Source organism: Lampris incognitus, chromosome 14 (assembly GCF_029633865.1).
Source record: "Lampris incognitus isolate fLamInc1 chromosome 14, fLamInc1.hap2, whole genome shotgun sequence".
NCBI classification, from domain to species: Eukaryota; Metazoa; Chordata; class Actinopteri; order Lampriformes; family Lampridae; genus Lampris; species Lampris incognitus.
The window spans coordinates 15,979,381-15,992,304 of record NC_079224.1 but is presented as its reverse complement, the minus strand read 5'-3'; positions in this window follow the sequence as shown (position 1 = coordinate 15,992,304).

The following is a 12,924-nucleotide window of genomic DNA, read 5'->3' as shown; positions in this document are numbered from 1 at the left end:
TAAGCATTTAATATGATGGCGATGCAAATAATATAATTGCCTTTTGCGATTTATTTGTCAAGTGTTTAACTGTCATGCATCTCAAATCACATTTGACCATTCACATTGGAGATTCCCGTCCTTCAAATGTGACTACACACAGACAAGGCTACAGCACAGTGACTTATTCAACAGCACCTCTACCAAGGCTGGTAGGCCTATGAGCCAACAGTCAGGCTACGCTCACAGAATGACTCCCAGTCTGCCGTCAGTAGGCAGTGAGCACCAGCAAGCGGCAAATCCCATCATACCTTTTATGTAACAAAGGTGTCGCTTTGCACCCGACAGCGTCGTTAGGGTACAACCTGACACAAGAAAACGATGCTTTAGAAATGTCAGATTTGGTCCATGGGAGGGGAGGGGAGGGGAGGGGAGAGGGGGGGGAGGACGACCTGAAGGCGCAGCTTGTGTATCTGTAACCGCAGCATCGCTCCATCAGAGCCTTTTAGTGACCACAATGCCATTTGCCCATCTGTTAAAATGGGTCCGTACGCGATGTCAGTGAGATTCGGCGGGGGGGGCTGAGTTGATTGAACGGATTTTGTGCGTCTTTACAGCCAAAAGCGTAAAGTGTCGGGTATACTTCAGAGCTGTCAAATGCACCGCGCTATATGGCTTGCCTCAACCACCTATAGACGATGAAATGGGGGAGGGGTGGTGGTGGTGGTATCCACCGAGAAGATAAAACACCGTCCAAGCTTACAGTAAAAAAAAAAAATCAAATGTGCACGACGCGGGGTGAGTGGGGGGGGTGAGGGTGGACGATCGTCGAGTACTCCGGTGCAGTTTTTTTTCTTAACACGGAGGAAAAAAAGCCGTTTGTAATTTTAGCAGTTCGCATCCAAAATCAAGTGGAGGCTCCATCGGCGCTGGCCGACCATCGGGGGGGGGGGGGGAGACACAGCCTAGATGTGTTAAAAGCCCACCGTTGCAGCAAGACAAGTGACACATGCCGTCTAAAAAAAAAAAACTAAAAAAAAACCACACACACACACACCAGCAAAAACCGCCTCACACGCCCCACTCACGACTCATCCGTGCGGGGATACAACCCCGGTCGGCTGGCAATACTTACAATTTCACCATGTATGCCCAGAGAGAAGAGGTAATTCTTTGCCTTGATTACATCCGTTGGCACATAAGGCTTTTTTCCGACCGGCTGCTTCATGTCAGTACGCATGCGTCCTCTCTCCAGCTAGTAGTAACCCAGCGGGAGCGTAAACCCCCCCTGCGTGTGACGGATTTACTGTGCCGCTCCGCTCCTCTCTCGCTCCTCTTATAGCAGGCGGGCGCTGTCCAGCGATGATACGGCGTTATTATAGTAGTTGGGGGGCTAGCTGGTGGGTCGCAGTTAGCTAGTTAACAGTGACGGGCGGAGAAAGCAGAAACCGCACCGCTGAAAGCGGGTGCGTTGAGAGGACGAGCGGGAAATTTTAAATAGAAAGAGGGAGCTCTGGTTTCATCCGTGCAATGTATTGTAGCGGATTCGGGGGACAACGCAACCACAGGAAGTGCCGCGGCCGGGAAGCGAACCCGTATCGCCCGCACCGCAGGAGGCATCGCTAACCGCTAGACTAAAGGGTCAGACCCACGAACCAGCGGCCAGCGTGTCTACTAATGCATGCACGTTACACTATGAAGCTTTAATCATCGAAATGAGCATCCCCCATGTGGCAGTCTAAAGTTGGTCTAAAGTGGGTTTATCGGGGGGGGGGGGCGCTCTTCTGTTGCCCCACGGCGTCATAACGTGCTGTCTCTGTCTATAGTGCTGAAATGGGCCGCGACTGAACAGGCGCACTGCGCTGTCACTACTTCAGCTGCAGCATTGTATATATACATTTTACACAATGTCAACGGTAACTGCATCATATACGCTTCTAATTTACACTGGGCGGGGGGGGGGGGGGCTCCACTGTCTATCGATCAATATGCAAAACCGAGAGTTTATCAATCCATCCATCCATTATCTGAACCGCTTATCCTGCTCTCAGGGTCGCGGGGATGCTGGAGCCTATCCCAGCAGTCATTTGGGCGGCAGGCAGGGGAGACACCCTGGACAGGCCGCCAGGCCAAAACTCCTCCACAGGTTGTGACGTGTTCTCCAGAATATGGCAGCCAAACATTTACAAGCAAAAGTGGTGTGAGCTGATACTCAGCGCTGCAGTCTGAAGCGTGTGTTGCAGCAACAGAGATCCCAAATATTCTTGGATGCATATATGATGATGAAAAGGGAACATAGGGTTGTGTTTATGATAACGGCAAATAGCTGAGCTGTTATCTCTGCACATGTCCCCTAACAAATGTTCCCCGAGCTACTGTGATGGGTTTTTACATATGGACAACATTTTAGAGTGAAATTAAACTAGAGGGGGGAAATGACAATGTGACTTGCACTGTACTGAACATTTGCTTCAATAATTGTATTATCTTTCATAATAGTAGATGATATAAACCTTGATAACTGTGTGATTTCCCAGAGTTCCAGATGTTGATTTCAATTCAACTCTTTCTTCGGCGTTATACATTCGAGGACGCCCCCAAGCCTGCTATTTTCCTCCTCCAAAACATTGCTGAATCCATTAAGACATTTAGAGAGGATGCTTCACGTGGTTCTGCATACAGTACTGTCCCGGTGTCCACTTGTCTTTGCACTGTTTCATGACATGTTTTCTTTCTAAATCTGTTATCGTATTTCCAACCTTGCCCTTTCATTATCTATCCTTATCTGGACTGGACAGTGATCCCTTCTCTGATGCTCTTCCTGAGGTTTGCTCTCCCATTGTTTTGAACTGAAAAGGTTTTGGGGAATTAGAAGGTGTCACCCACTGTCATTTACTGTATCTACCCATTTTACACTGTGTGACTGTAAAGCCATTGAATTTTAACTGTGATTTAAGAGTACACAAATGAACTTGACTAGACTAGATTGTACATATTCTGTCTAACTCACAAGACAGATCCATATATATTAGACAAAAATACCGAAGCATAACCTCCTGTTTAGATTTTGTCATTCAGCAGGTTTTGACCCATTCTGTGCATGCTGCCTTTTACAGTGCTCTTGTGATGCCCTATCAAATGAAAATCCCACCAAGTGCACGTCATACCAGTAAGTGCTATAGAGTATGACAGCCTGCAATACACGTTATCCAGTGCAAGACTATTCTTATAATGTGATATGCTAATACACTAAACTGTACATTCACTCGTGACGTTGCGCTGCCCGGGACCCATTATGCATAAATTATCATGCCAATAAGGCTGCACCTGCATGATGTATTTTGGATCGGGTAAGCTCATCTGCCACATGCCTCGCTCATCTAATAAAAAAGAGAGAGAATTCATCCGCTGCCTTTCTTCAGGTTAGTTGTTTTTGAGGGAGCATTGTGTGTAAGTGGGGCATGCCCTGAACAACCACTCAACTTGGTTCACCCTGGAGACGAGAGCATGTGACGTTCCCCACATCACTTCATTTAACACTTTCCCCTGTGTTCCCGTTATGCAACCTGGCCCCCACAAACAGCACTGTCAGGTTGACATACACATCCCGCTGCAAATGATGCTGTATTATGCGGCGGTGATGCAACGAACATACGGACTTTCTTCCCCTGTGAGAGCAGCCTGCCGAGTGCAGGGCCACATGCAGCAGCAGCCTCCTCCTGCACAAGGTCACGCGCGGCAGAGCAGGGGCCACTATCACGGCCCCTTGACTCTCCACATAAATAAGATGCGATGGCTGTGAGCACGAAACAAATCTGGCTGTAATTTGGTCGTAATCCATCCGGGTTGTGTTGAGTCAAGGTAACAGACGGGATGAAAGATAAAAGGCTGGAAAGGCTGCGGAGAATTTTTCTTTTTGTTTTGTTTTCATCCGTAATAGGTCATTTTTGTGTTTTTCTATATTTCATGTCTGACGTTACTGTCCTTCAGTTCTTCATGTCCATTCTTAGAAGTGTTTTGAGCAAGATTTTCTTCGTGAATCCCAAAGCCCAACTTGTGCAGGTCATGGTTTTTGGTTGGTTTATTTGCACAACGCAAATGCCATATTAACAACTGAGACCAAATGTATCCTATTAAAGTAATCAAATCCCTCAAACAAGCAGACTAATCTGCCAGCGCAGTAAGATATTTCATCTCAGGTTTCCTTGAAACAAGATAAAATCACTTGTTTACCCGAAAGACCAGAGATCTTGGGACGAGTTAAATTGCATTCATTATAAGATATTATATCTAGTCTGAAGCATGACTTGTTAAGTTTAATCGTGCAACTGTTATACAAGACCTCTTAAAGCCAACCCTCTACAAAACACTGCCCTAGTTTACTTCTAAAAATGCTCAGTTTATGATTACATGTTCTTAAATCATGATGAACCATTTACATATTCAGTTTGTGGTGTGAGTAAATGATTCTTGAAAGAAGAAGATAGGATATTTCTGTTTGCAGGTTGCTGGTGTATTTCAATACCATTACTAATGAGGTAGCATTAAGCGCCAGCTCTCTCTGCAGAGCCCCTTGTCCCTATCGCCAATATATTGATCAAAGGTGTGTTTCCGTTCTGCACTTGGGAAACAGAAACACATCCAGGTGAAACCTTGTGTTTCACCTCTGACCTGCTAAACCTGCCGTGACTTCCTCTGAACTGCTACCCACTGTAAGAGAATTGGCAGTGGGCTGTGGTGTTTTATGAAGATGCAAACTGAGGGGGCGTCCGGGTGGTATGGCGGTCCATTCCATTACCTACCAACACGGGGATCTCTGGTTCAAATCCCCGTGTTCCCTCCTGCTTGGTCGGGCAAACCTACACACACAACTGGCCGTGTCTGTGGGGCGGGGAAGCCGAATGTGGGTATGTATCCTGGTCGCTGCACTAGCGCCTCCTCTGGTCGGTCAGGGCACCTGTTTGGCGGGGAGGGGGAACTGGGGGGAATAGTGTGATCCTCCCACGCACTACGTCCCCCTGGTGAAACTCCTCACTGTCAGGTGAAAAGAAGCGGCTGGCGACTCCACATGTATCAGAGGAGGCCAGGCGCGGATCTACAGGGTGGCAAGGGGTGGCAGCTGCTACCTCTGGGACACAGTCTTGCCATCCCATTTATAAATCAGACAATATGTTTTTAAAGTATATTTTATGTACATGCATGGTGAAGGTCAATGAGACCCGCACCAAACTCATCTCAAACAGAAGAGAACAAAATACATTCGATGAAATCCAAGTTTTGAATAATAATACGTTTAGAATAATGTCCATTGCCCCCCTCCTTGAACCTCATGCCACCCCTTTGCCACCCCAGGAAAAAATCTCTAGATCCGCCACTGGAGGAGGCATGTGGTAGTCTGCAGCCCTCCCCGGATCGGCAGGGGGTGGAGCAGCGACCGGGACGGCTTGGAAGAGTGGGGTAATTGGCCGGGTACAATTGAGGAGAAAAAAGGAGAGAAAAAAAAAGAAGATGCAAACTGAAACGGTGAGGCATCCTGAGCCCAACACACAACGGTGTTGACAAAAATGATCTCTGCTCATGCTGAGAAGGAACATAAATAGCATATCAATAATGAGCTTAAGAATAAACCTTAAGATCACTGATCACTGAGAGAGAAAAAGCTGTGAGTGAGTTGACAACTGCTGAGTTTGGACAGGGGAGGTAAATGTATGCAGTTATTGTCAATTAAGCTGACTGGGACAGAAAGCCGGTCTGCAGATTAACTGATTGATGTTTTTTTCCTGACATCTTTTCCCCTGAGGGATGCTACAGTATATAATGGAGAGAGAGAGAGGACACTCTGAAACTCTGAAAAGTGTCCTTCCATCCATCCATCCATTATCCAAGCCGCTTATCCCAACTGGGGTCGCGAGGATACTGGAGCCTACCCCAGCAGTCATTGGGCGGCAGGTGGAGAGACACCCTGGACAGGCCGCCAGTCCATCACAGGGCTGACACGGTCACACCTAGGGACAATTTAGTACAACTGATTCGCCTGACCTACATGTCTTTGGACTATGGGAAGAACCGGAACACCCAGAGGAAACCCACACAGACGCGAGGAGAACATGCAAACTCCACACAGAGGACGACCTGGGAGGACTCCCAAGGTTGGAAAACTCCGGAGTTCGAACCCAGGACCTTCTTGCTGTGAGGCGACTGCACTAACCACTGCACCACCATGCCGCTGACAAGTGTCCTTTCAGCTCTTTATTCAATGTGACCTTTGACCCCGTGCTGGAAAATGAAGTGACACATATCCTTGCTTTATGAATTTCTCTCTTGGACCATCCACAATGATTACTTTCCACCTGTTTTGAAAAAAATTGAGCAGTTGTTTGCCTAAATGTTTTTTTTTTAAATTATCAGATAACATCAGAAGACTATGATCCACAATTGAAGTGTTGGCCAGCACAGTCCGATATCTTTACTGCGACATGATTAATTACTTAATTAATTAATTTGTGAATCTGTATTTCCCAACTGACCATATAAAGCCATGATAATTCTTCATTAAAAGTGCACAGTGAACATGGACCTCTTGATCAATAACAGTATTTTAAACCCACCAGAGATACGTAGTAGCACACATGCCAAAAAAGTTGTGTAGTCACCCACAGTATCATCTTGGTTGGCTGAGTTTCATGGATTTGGTGCAGGTCTTCCTGGTTTGGCCTCAGTATTGGTCAATAGATCAAATGAGTGGAGGAAGTGGGCACAGCCAAACATCTCCTGTCTTATCAGTCAAATCTGTTATCACAGCCATTGACATCCAGATAAGCATATATGATGGGGCCTCCATTTTGATGGTGATTACTAAACTTTCCATAACCAAGAAGTTGGCAATTCCGCATCTGCTCAATCAAAGTTATTCTAAAATAATGATGGATGCATGTAAACAGATAAGCTAGCTGATGTAAGACGTTCAAATATGTGTCGCTACCTCTCTAAAAATGCCATCGGCGGTGATAAAAATGTCTATACTTATATAAACTAGATTTGTTTATGACGCTATACAGTCCTGATCCTTGACAAACTTTTATAACCTTCTCCTATAGTGACTCCCATCTGGTCTTTAGAGTTTCTGCCCGCAGGTAAAGCAGCGTATCATAGATGTGAACAATTTTTACAGTTGTATTCTGTTTATCTTTTATCTTTTTCATTACTTTGTACTATGTCTGTAAAATGTGCTATACGAATAAACTTATTTGTGTTGCATGTGGATTTTCATTCTACTGATTTAAAGCTGAAATCCACAGCTTTTTTTCCCCCCTTAATCATTTTATCCAGTTTTATCCATCTGGATCATGGAGTCAGGTTGCTTAATACTGGTGCAGCAGCAGCAAACACGTACGTGTTGGAAACAACTACAGCAGGATAAAAAGATTCAACCACGATGCGGCCATACTTCTGCCGGACAAACCATCAATATTACTGTAGAACAATGTTATGAGATAGTTTGATGTAGACTGCCTGCATCAGCTTTGGTCCGAGGATGCCCTTTTTTGGGGGGGGGTTCCCGGTTCCCCCTTCTTCTCCCCAGTTGTACCTGGCCAATCATCCCGCTCTCCGAGCCGTCGCGGTCGCTGCTCCACCCCCTAAGCCGAGCCAGGGAGGGCTGCAGACTACCACACGCCTCCTCCGATACATGTGGAGTCGCCAGCCGCTTCTTTTCACCTGACAGTGAGGAGTTTCGCCAGGGGGGTGTAGCGCGCGGGAGGATCACGCTATTCCCCCCCGTAAGAGGCGCTAAGTGCAGCGACCAGGACACATACCCACATCCGGCTTCCCACCCGCCGATACGGCCAATGTGTGTGTAGGGACGCCCGAACAAGCCGGGGGTAACACGTGGATTCGAACCGGCGACCCCCGTGTTGCTAGACAACGGAATAGACCGCTACGCTACCCGGATGGGAACACGGGTGAAGTGATGACACAACTATAGTGGAACATTATCCTACCGTAATATTGATCGTCTGTGGTGTGTTAAACGGATAGAATAGTGAGGAAAGTCACGGATTGCAGCTCTCTGCTTAAATGGAAAGCATTTGGCCCCCCATTCTGGTTCAACGTTTTGTCAAAAGAACATGGTTGTACACGAGAACGACCTCATCTGACTCCTGTCCTCCCAGTCCTGGAGCCGCCTCAGGAATCTATCCCAATGTTCTCGTGGCTCTCTGGAACGGCTCACAACATTTTCATTTACTTTATGTCTTTAAATAGTTGAATAGTTGTCCTTGTCAGGTTAAGAACTTTTTAAGTGTAACCTTCTCTCTCACACACCTCAGCCCAATATGGGGTGACCACTGTTTCCCACCAAGCAGAGCAGATTCAGGGTTTATGAAGTGGAATGAAAAAGGTCCAAAGACAACAGAGGATCTCATGGTACCAGATAATGGGACGGTACTGTCGTTTGAGGAGTTGGTTGCCAGGTATGATATCCCATTCAAACATTTCCTCAAATACCTACAGGTGAAAAACTTTCTCAAAGTCGGTGTTTTTCGATCCCCCCTGTTATCTAATTTGGAAACGCAAATGCAAACCGGCTGCTGTTGAGGGATCCTCAAAGTGTTCTTCACTCAAACTTGATGCCTTGAGGAGAGAAGACTTTCAAGAGGATTCCCCTTCTGAGCACCGGAAGACAGCATGTGCTGACGTCACGAACTACAGACGAGGACCGGAAGTGATTTTCTCCATAGGAAGCACTATCACAAACTTTCGAAATGCCTATGTTTGGCGTCATTAACCGAGAAACCACAAGGGGTTTTTATTGAGTACCAAAAGTTGTTGTTCATGAGGGGGGGGGGGATGCAAGAAACTAACCGAAAACTCCGGGAAGAAATGGCTTGCGAATCTCGTCTGCGGTCGGGAGGAGCGGAGCCGGATAACGCGCGTGTGAACAGTGACCACTTCGTCAAAAAAACCCACTTCATAACATAAGGATCATGTCCAACATATCTTACTTTCTGTTTATACCTTTATCTCATAATATCGTTCGGGCTAAACTAGCGCCATCTCGTCCATTCCACTTTTCACTTCCTGCCCTCCATCTGAATGTCGTGCGTCTTCAGAATCACGTGACTGCAAACAAGCGATACTGGGCTCACAAACGCCCATTTCACGCCGCGGCCATCTTGGATTTTTAAAAAACCAAGCGGTGGGAATTTAGCCGCGCCCCCTTCTTACTTCATTGAAAACACTGCTGGAAGCAACATGTCGTACTGCTGTGTACCATCCTAAATTCAACTGACACATTAAGATGCCATATGGCTAAATGTTTACTCCTCCTGCTATTATTGCAGCAGACATTATGTAAATGTAGGCCTACTGTATGCGTTGAGCTGCAGAGGTTGCATCTACATTTAACGTTACTGTATGCATTGAGCTGCAGAGGTTGCACCATGTACAGCCAGTTAAATAATATTGGGGTGACCAGTTTCACTGTGACTAAAACATTAGACGGGAGACAGAAGTTTGACGTTGAAAAATGTTTGCTCCTGTTTGTAGTCGCATTGGTGACTTAATAGCGGAAGAAGATGAAGAGGAACATGAAGAGGAACATGAGGGAGATAGGTGAGTTGTTACTGTCAGTACAATAAAATTTTTCAAACATGTAGATTACTGCATTGTATAATATGTATATATATATATAATTCACTAATCTTTCAATAGTGGATAGCTCTGTTCTGACACATCATCTTGATAACAGGAAAATGTGTGACTTTATATTGCTTCCCACATGTATGACATATCCTCATGTGTCCAGTGAGGTTTGGGCGACTCTACCTGATCATGACTACGACGTGAAGCCCCTTTCTGTGGAAGACCAGCTTGACGCAGTAAAGAAATGCATCGCTTTCCTGGAGGACGAAAATAAAAAGTTGAAAAGTGAGCGTTTTGGTCTAGAATGCTTCCAGTGTGTGCCCAATCTGATCAGGTTTTACACTGGTTTTAAGGATTACCACACCCTCAAAGCACTCTTCCTAGCTTTACAGCCTACTGCAGAGTCCATGGTGCGATGGACTCAAATGCAAAGGAACAGCCATAACCTAGAACACATTTCTGTGTCTGGCTTCCATGCAGAGCATTTATCGCTGATTGATCAGTTTTTCCTGTTCTTGTGCCGTGTGAGGCAGGGCTTTTTTGCTCTGGATTTATCTGTACGATTCAATGTGTCGCCGGCCACAGTCAGCAGGAACTGTACAACGTGGGCCAACTATTTGCTCTTTATGTTAGGGACCCTCCCAATATGGCCTAGTAGAGCAGCAGTAGATGAGCTAATGCCACCAGTATTCAGGGAATTCTACCCAAACACAAGAGTGATACTAGACTGCACAGAGATCCGCATCGAGACAGCTAGTTCGAAGGTTTTGAATACCATGACATACTCCCATTATAAAAGTAACACTACACTGAAATCCCTAATTGGGATCACTCCCTCAGGGTCAGTTAGCCTGGTAAGTAATCTATACACAGGATGTATTTCTGATAAGGAGATAACTAAGAGGTCAGGTGTTCTGGACCTCTTAGAGTCAGGTGATGAGGTCATGGCCGATAAGGGCTTCCTTATCAAAGACCTGCTCGATGAATTAGATGTAAAACTTGTCATCCCTGCATTTTTAGGCCCAAGTGGACAGTTTAGCTGTGATGAGCTCACAGACACACAGAGTATTGCTGGCTTGAGAATACATGTTGAACGGTCAGTAAGACGCATAAAGGAGTACCACATTTTTGATGGAGTCATACCCCTTTCACTAAGTGGAACAGTCAACCAACTGTGGACTGTGTGTGCTCTCCTAACAAATTTTCAGGGACCACTGTTTTAAACCTTTGTTAAATTCAGCTGACAAGAAAATAGTGCACACAAACCTTAGATAGATTGAAACATATTTAACTTCATTTCAGTACAGTCCCATTTTTTAGCCCACACCTTGAGATGAGCAATCACTATCTTAGTTTAATAAACAATTGATGATTTGAGTTGGTAGTGAGTTCCAGTTTATTGCTACAACAGAATGACAGTTGACCAAACATATTTTAGTTTAAAATGAACCAACAGTTTTGTTAAAGTTAAAGGACAAAGAATGAAAATATTGTAGATGGGACAATCTAATTTATAAATATTGAATGTACAGCATAAAAATGAAATGTATCTTATTTTTTACTTTATTGTGATTAGACAGCTTCTTTGAATACAGCCCTGTGTGTGTGTCTCTCCTCACTGGCACAGGAGAGGCAGAAAGTACTCGGAAAAGAAAAGATCCAGCTTAGTTTTCATATTGTGGTAAATGACTGTAGGTGCTCGAGGTTGGTAGTCCAAACCATGTTTGCTGCTGGCCCCGGCTGCATTGATTTCCGACTGAGTAAGAAGGGGTCGTGGCTAAGTTCCCACCACTTGGTTTTTTTAAAATCCAAGATGGCCGCGGCGTGAAATGGGTGTATTGCTGCAATATAACTGGCTGATGAAAATACTGTAACGCCAGAAAAGCGTAATAAGTACAATGATGCAAACCCAGACTTGCATATCATGTGTGGACAGGAGAAAGGGACCTTTTCCCCACTGTGTTTGGGAATGAGCTAAAGTGAAACGGTTTTGGAGGGAGATTAAACAAACTCTGGAGAGTGCATTGGGCATACACTTGACCCTAAGTTTTTCATTTTAGGTTCACAGCCTGATAAACATCACACACCTAGGAAAGATACTGCTGCCTTGCATCTTTGTTTACTGCTTGCAAAATTAGTTATCTCGCTCTCTTGGAGGAGGAAGACGAGAAAACCAAAATTAATTAATTGGATGAAAGAACTGTGCACAACTTTACCTCTAGAGGAGAAAACGGACATTATTAAAGGTAAACAACCACTCTTTGAAAACGTCTGGGGTCCTTTTATACAATATATGGAGACTGTAGCTCTAAGTAGTATGATGAGTGTAGTGGACGAGGTATAAATGTCAGTGGTCCTCTGCAGGTGCCTGAACACGGGATTGTTGTCTTCCATGTGGACTGGGTCTTTGAGGTTGTCAATGATGTACTAAATGACAGGAGGCCATGAATAGAACAATAGGGGAACCCCTGTGAAAGCAGAGAAACTCTCTTGACCCCCCCTTTTTTTCCCTCTCCAATTGCATCTGCCCAATTACCCCACTCTTCCGAGCCTTGCCGGTCGCTGCTCCACCCTCCACCCCCCTACAGACCAGAGGAGGCGCTAGTGCAGGGACCAGGACATATACCCACACCCGGCTTTCCACCTGCAGACACGGGCCAATTGTGTCTGTAGGGACGCCCAAGCAAGCCGGAGGCAATACGGGGATTCGAACCGGGATCCCCGTGTTGGTAGGCAACAGAACAGACAGCTACGCTACCCGGACACCCCAACACATTTGATTTTTGTATTTTAATTTTGATTTTATCATTATTTTACACGTTTTTTTAGGTAACACTTTACATTAAGCGCATGTAATAAGTGGTTGTTAATAGGTAATAAGGCCCCTATAAGTCCTTATAAAATGCTTATTAACATTATTATTTGTTAATAAGACTACAAAGGTGTTAATAATAGCATCGTAAACACGTTTTCAGTCACGCTTGCAAAATATGCAAAGCCCACTGTTCCACACTTGTCTTAGGTTGTAAGTCCAATCTGCATAAAACTTTGTACGTAACATGTAAGGAACCTCATGATTAAAAGTTAGTAAAAGAATTTTGATGGTCCACAAAATGCAAAAGTTATGAATTATAAGGGCCTTAGCACCTATTAACTAACCCTTACTCTAGTCTTAATTATGTTAATAAGCATTTTTATAAGGACTTATACGGATCTTATTACCTATTAACTAACCCTTATTATAGTCTTATCGACACATAATAATGCTAATAAGCATTTTATAAGGGCTCATATGGACCTTAT